General features: G+C 51.4%; 1 protein-coding gene across 2 annotated transcripts in view; it reads left to right on the top strand.

The window, feature by feature from the left end:
• The first annotated feature begins 222 nt into the window (after positions 1-222).
• The window catches only part of LOC140453534 (phosphatase and actin regulator 4-like), a 180,996-nt gene continuing 175,139 nt past the window's right edge, over positions 223-6,079 (top strand). Inside the window, exon 1 of one of the 2 annotated variants that reach the window (XM_072548289.1) lies at positions 223-328. The gene's annotated coding sequence lies outside the window, so the exon portion shown is untranslated. The remainder of the gene's footprint in view (positions 329-6,079) is intronic. The other variant, XM_072548290.1, reaches the window with a different exon arrangement.

Below are 6,079 nucleotides of genomic sequence, written 5' to 3'. Positions count from 1 at the left end.
TCTGTGAAACACAAAATAGACCAGTGTCTACCACGTTTATTCCTTGTCCTACCCGCCCGTACCGACCTTTCGCTTCCGCATGGGCGGTGGGTTCGGGAGGTGGAGCGGCGTGACGCGCTCTGGATGCTGGGAGTTGTAGTCTCCCCGGTACCGGTCTGCGCAGGTGCGCTGAGCGGGAATCGTGGCGGACTACAGCTCCCAGGAGCCCACGCATGGGGGAGGGTTGTTTCCGTGCCGAGGTGAAGCCGCTGGAGTCGCCCAGCAGCTGGGAGCTGAGCCCGATCCCTCCGCAGCCAGAGGCACTGCCGCCGCTGTACCGCCCCAACAGGTACCCGCGGGGGTGCTGCAGGGTGTGGGGTTTGGAGAGGGGTGTCAGGGTGATCAATATTTTTGGTGAGGGGAGGGGGTGCGCGGTCGGAAGAGGTGAATATAGATGTAGCGCGAGCCCTGTGCGAGGAGACTGGGGGGAGGGGGCACCATGGGGGGGGGGAAGAGGGTGCCCAGAGGGAATTGGGGGGGAAGAGGGTGCCCAGAGGGAATTGGGGGGGGGGGGGAAGAGGGTGCCCAGAGGGAATTGGGGGGGGGGGGAAGAGGATGCCCAGAGGGAATTGGGGGGGTGCCCAGAGGGAATGGGGGGGAGGGGGGGAAGAGGGTGCCCAGAGGGAATGGGGGGGGGGGAAGAGGGTGCCCAGAGGGAATGTGGGGGGGGGGGGGGGGGGAGAGGGTGCCCAGAGGGAATGTGGGGGGGGGGGGGGAGAGGGTGCCCAGAGGGAATGGGGGGGGGGGGGGGAAGAGGGTGCCCAGAGGGAATGGGGGGGGGGGGGGGGGGAAGAGGGTGCCCAGAGGGAATTGGGTTGGGGGGGGGGGTAAGAGAGAGGGTGCCCAGAGGGAATTGGGTTGGGGGGAGGGTAAGAGAGAGGGTGCCCAGAGGGAATTGTTGGGGGGGTAGAGAGAGGGTGCCCAGAGGGAATTGGGTTGGGGGGGGGGGGTAAGAGAGAGGGTGCCCAGAGGGAATTGGGTTGGGGGGGGGGGGTAAGAGAGAGGGTGCCTAGAGGGAATTGTTGGGGGGGTAGAGAGAGGGTGCCCAGAGGGAATTGGGGGGGGGGGGGAAAGAGGGTGCCCAGAGGGAATTGGGGGGGGGGGAAAAGAGGGTGCCCAGAGGGAATTGGGGGGGGGGGGGGGAAGAGGGTGCCCAGAGGGAATTGGGGTGCCCAGAGGGAATTGGGGGGAAGTGCCCAGAGGGAATTGGGGGGGGGGGGGAAGAAAGAGGGTGCCCAGAGGGAATTGGGGGGGAAGAAAGAGGGTGCCCAGAGGGAATTGGGGGGGGAGAAAGAGGGTGCCCAGAGGGAATTGGGGGCGGGGGAGAAAGAGGGTGCCTAGAGGGAATTGGGGGGGGCGTGGGGGGGGGCGGGGAAGGGTGCCCAGAGGGAATTGGGGGGAAGTGCCCAGAGGGAATTGGGGGGGGGGGGGGAAGAAAGAGGGTGCCCAGAGGGAATTGGGGGGGAGAAAGAGGGTGCCCAGAGGGAATGGGGGCGGGGGAGAAAGAGGGTGCCTAGAGGGAATTGGGGGGGGGGGGGCGGGGATGGGTGCCCAGAGGGAATTGGGGGGGGGGGGGATGTAGAGAGGGTGCCCAGAGGGAATTGGGTTGGGGGGGGGGTAGAGAGAGGGTGCCCAGAGGGAATTGGGTTGGGGGGGGGTAGAGAGAGGGTGCCCAGAGGGAATTGAGGGGTGGGGTGGGGGAAGGGTGCCCAGAGGAAATTGAGGGGGGGGGGGGGTGTAGAGAGGGTGCCCAGAGGGAATTGGGTTGGTGGGGGGGTAGAGAGAGGGTGCCCAGAGGGAATTGGGTTGTGGGGGGGGGTAGAGAGAGGGTGCCCGGAAGGAGCGGGGATGGGAGGGTGCCCCGAGGGAGCGATGCAGGGAGGGTGCCCGTAGGGGGAGGGGGAGGGTGCCCAGAGGGGGAGGAAGGGTGCCTGGAGGGGGAGGGGGAGGGGGAGGGAGGGTGCCCGGTGGGGGAAGGAGTGGGAGGGTGTGGGGATGGGGAGGAGGGGGGGGGGGGGGGGAAGAGGGATGGTGCCCGGAGGGTAATGGGGGGAGAGGGAGGGTGCCCGGAGGGTAATGGCAGGGAGGGGGAGGGCGAGGGTGCCCAGAGGGTAATGGGGGGGGGGGAAGAGGGAGAGGTAAGGTGCCCGGAGGGGGAGGGTGCCCAGAGGTGGAGGGTGCCGAGAGGGTAATGGGGGGGGGGGTGCGGAGAGGGAGAGGGAGGGGGCGGGAGAGGGAGGTTGCCCAATGGGAATGGGGGGATGGGAGAGAAAGGGAATGGGGGAGGGGGTGCGAGAGCGAGAGGGAACCCAGAGGGAACGGGGGGAGAGATTGAGGGCACCCAGAGGGAATTGGGGGTGGGGGGGGGAGGGAGAGGGCTCCCAGAGGGGAGTGGGGTTGGAAGAGAGGGCACCCAGAGGGTATTGTTGGGGGGGAATTGATCCCAGATCCCTGGCACTCTGAGGCAGTAGTGCTAACCACTGGACCACCCTGCTGCCTTAAAGTGGCTAGCCTTTTTTCCCTGCTTGCTTTTAAAATGTAATGTTGTGGTTAAATAGAGTAAGACATCTCTCTGACCATCCTTATTGCAGGTCTTGGCCACTATCTGTTCTGTCAGTCCACCCTGTGAGTTGTACAGTTGGCCACATAACACTGAACCAACATCTTTATTCATCATGGGATTTGAGTGTCACTGATGAGCCAGAATGTGTTGCCCATCCTTAATTCCCTTGAAGCTGGTGTTTAGCTACCTTGAGCCACTACAGCATGCCCACAATGATGTTAGAAAGTGAAGTCACGATTTTGAGACAGTGACAGTGAAGCAGTGGTGGTGTAGTTCCAAGTCAGGACTCAAGTTGTGTTGGTTAAAGGGAGTTTTGGGGGTGATGGTGTTTCTATGTATCTGCTGCCCTTGACTTTCTAAATACTTGCTGATTGAAGGGTTCTGTTGAAGGAGCCATGTGAATTGCTGTCAGTTAAGCTGCATTTTCCTGCAGAAAACTGGCATTGTTGATGAGTCTTGGTGACAGCAGTGTTGACAACTAAGCAGCTTCAGAAGGCAGATACGAGGAATCCTGGGAGTCTAACGAAATCACTTTAGGTTAAATAAAATGGAACAGGCTCGAAGCAAAGAGAAGTTAGGGGATGGTAGGGAGCTGCAATTAGAAAGAATGATGCTTTGTGTGGAGAATCTTAGCACCAAGAGTTGAATATGAATGTAGTTTCAGGAAATACTCAGCTGTGGTGATAGGGCAGGGTAGTTCCTGGGTTTGAAGGGCATTAGATGTGGAAAGAGGATTGTGGAGTGAGAGTGTGGGGGTCAGCAAGTGGGATTTGAGCTCGAGATAGCTTGAGAACCAGTGCCAAATGGCTTTTACCCAGATGATTTCAGTTTCGAGTTATTATGACTTATTCTTGAAAATACACACAAACATACAAGAGGCATTAAAGTGCTCTGATATTTGGAGAAGGTTGGAACCCTTTCAAGCTCCAGCTAGCAGATAAAACCTGAATGAACTGCTGAAGGCCCAGAGGCTCCTTGAAATTCAGTTGAATTTTCATGTTGAAATGTTTGTTAATGAAGGTGAGATTTTTATCTAGGTTACCTTGTCCATCTTGGTGTGTATATAATACTCTGCTGTACTTTATACAACTTTTGACTTAAGATTTTGATGCTGAAAAAATGTAGCTGAAAGCTTGACATGGCTGCTGTAACATAATGGTTAAAGAACAGGGTTAATAATTCAGAGACAAGTTCAAATCCCATATGACAGATTATGCGTTGGATTGAGTTTGTTAAATAAATCTGGTAATAAAACCTTAGTGTTTGCAACAATGACTGCAAAACTGTCCATTTGTTGTTAAAGTGCACTTAATTCCCCAATGTTCCTTAAAGAAAGGCCAGTCCTCAGCACATCTGACTTCAGAGTCACATTAATGTGTTTCAGTCTTAACTTTCCAGTGAAATTGTCTAGCAAGCCATGAAAGATGGCTTCTGTCACCATCTCAAGGACAATTTCAGAATGGGCAGTAAATGGTGGCATTGCCTGTGACATTTATATTTTGAGAGTGAATAAATACTCAGGCTTATACAGCCCACAGGGTGAGCCTGCATGAAATGTGCTGCACTTACTGCAGTCTGACTGAGAACCTAAAATGTCCACATGACTCAGTTTAACAGGTAATGTTTCTCGTTGGACTTTAACATAGTCCTGGCAATAAATCTGACAATTAGCTGAAAGGAATGATCTGCTTCTAAGTGAAGGTGCAGTTAACCGTCACGGTCTTTGCCTTGGAGCAAATTATGCCTGGCAACTGTGACTTGTGGAACCTTTTCTTTCTGGCTGTTTTGCCAATTATCTGAATCGAAAATGAGAAACTTTTAGTGCTGTGAGTTATGATCCAGAATGTACTGCCTGAAAAAGTAGCGGAAGCCAATTTAATAGTGTGTGAAAGGAAATTGGATAAACTCTTCAAAATGAGGGAAAAAAAAGTTTGGGTGCTGGGCAATGACCATAAGGTTAATTGGATGGTTCTTACAAAGAGCGTGGCAGTTGAATGGCTTCTCCTGTGCATTCAGTCTTTGGTTTTGTTGGTTTATTTGGACTGGGTCAGCCTATTGATGTCAGACCTACATGTCTATCAAGTCTGGCATCAGTATCATGATAGATAAATCCAACTTGTTGAGTAATAGAATAAATTGGGTCAACATGATCATTGAATTCTGAAACGAGCCAATTGCACGTCATATTTGCTGATAACATCAAGATGCTGATTGCTCACTGTTCGAGGTTCATGTTAACTTTGCTTAATTAGTAATGTTTAGTTTTTAAACAAATGGTTGTGGGAACCAAGGTTCAACCTGTTTTGGATTAAAGACCAGTAAGAAAAATATTAATGCTGAAATGTTGGGCGAGGAGAGCAGTGTTCCAGTGGTAACGCATTCGAGTGCTATCCTATTTCGTATTGTATGTTCAGCAGAGAACTAGTGGGACCCATCTGAGATCGAGGTGAGCTGGTCTGGAACCCTTTGGGAATGTACAGTTACAGCCGCCATCAGATTCATTGATATCACATTTATACTAATCGCCTTCAAAACCCAAAAGATAATCTTTAAAAGTATTGTACATAGTAAAACCATGGACTTCAGCTTATTGTGTAAGAATATGATTCAAATTCTATCACTGTAGACTTTTTAGCCCCACCGAACAATTGATATGAGCTAATGTGAAAATCAAACGTGTGTATTCCAAGGGCTTCAGCATATAATGTTTCTGCGATTGATGGGAGTCAGAGTTTTAAAGTAAGCTTTATAGCAGGTAGGTATCCATATTACTTGAGTAGTTTCTTTGACCTTCCTCTGGAGTTGATGATGTACTGATTGATCTGTACTATAACACTAAGGTTTGATTGTCCACCCACAGAATTAATTGAGCTTTTGATGCTGAACAAGGAGTGCCTGCGTTTACTGCATTTCTAAATGTTCTTGTCATAAATAGACGTAGTTTTAAACCAAACAGCTCAGAGTCTAACATACTTCTATTTTATTGCTGAGTTGTTTCATCTGGTCTGTCTTTCGACTGTTAATTCATGTCAGGGTACAGTTCTACCGGTGTTGATGACAGTTCAGAATGTCAGAGTCCCTTCATGTTTGAACTTGAGCAGTGGGTGTTGGCCTTTATTCAATTGCTGGCGCTCTTGGGTCTGACTTTGTGGGTTTACAACCCACTGCAGAGCACTAAATCTAAGCTGACACTGAATGAGTGCTGCACTGAGGTGTTGCTATTTGGCTAAGGTGTTAAACTGAAGATTTATTTGCCCCTGAGAATGAATGGAAAAGATGATTTTGCATTGTTTGGCAGAAGTGAGGAGGAATTCTTCAGTATTCTGGCTAATATTTAGCTCTTGATCAACATCTCAAAGACACATTATTTGGTTAATATTTTGCTTATTGACATTGGCTACCATGTTTCCTCTTGTGTGTTAAAGACTCTACTTCATTGGTTTTAACGAGTTTTAGGATGTCCTGCAACATGGTGAG

Source organism: Chiloscyllium punctatum, chromosome 27 (assembly GCF_047496795.1).
Source record: "Chiloscyllium punctatum isolate Juve2018m chromosome 27, sChiPun1.3, whole genome shotgun sequence".
In the NCBI taxonomy this organism is placed as follows: Eukaryota; Metazoa; Chordata; class Chondrichthyes; order Orectolobiformes; family Hemiscylliidae; genus Chiloscyllium; species Chiloscyllium punctatum.
The sequence above is the reverse complement of the archived record's forward strand: the minus strand, read 5'-3'. Positions and strand labels throughout refer to the sequence as shown.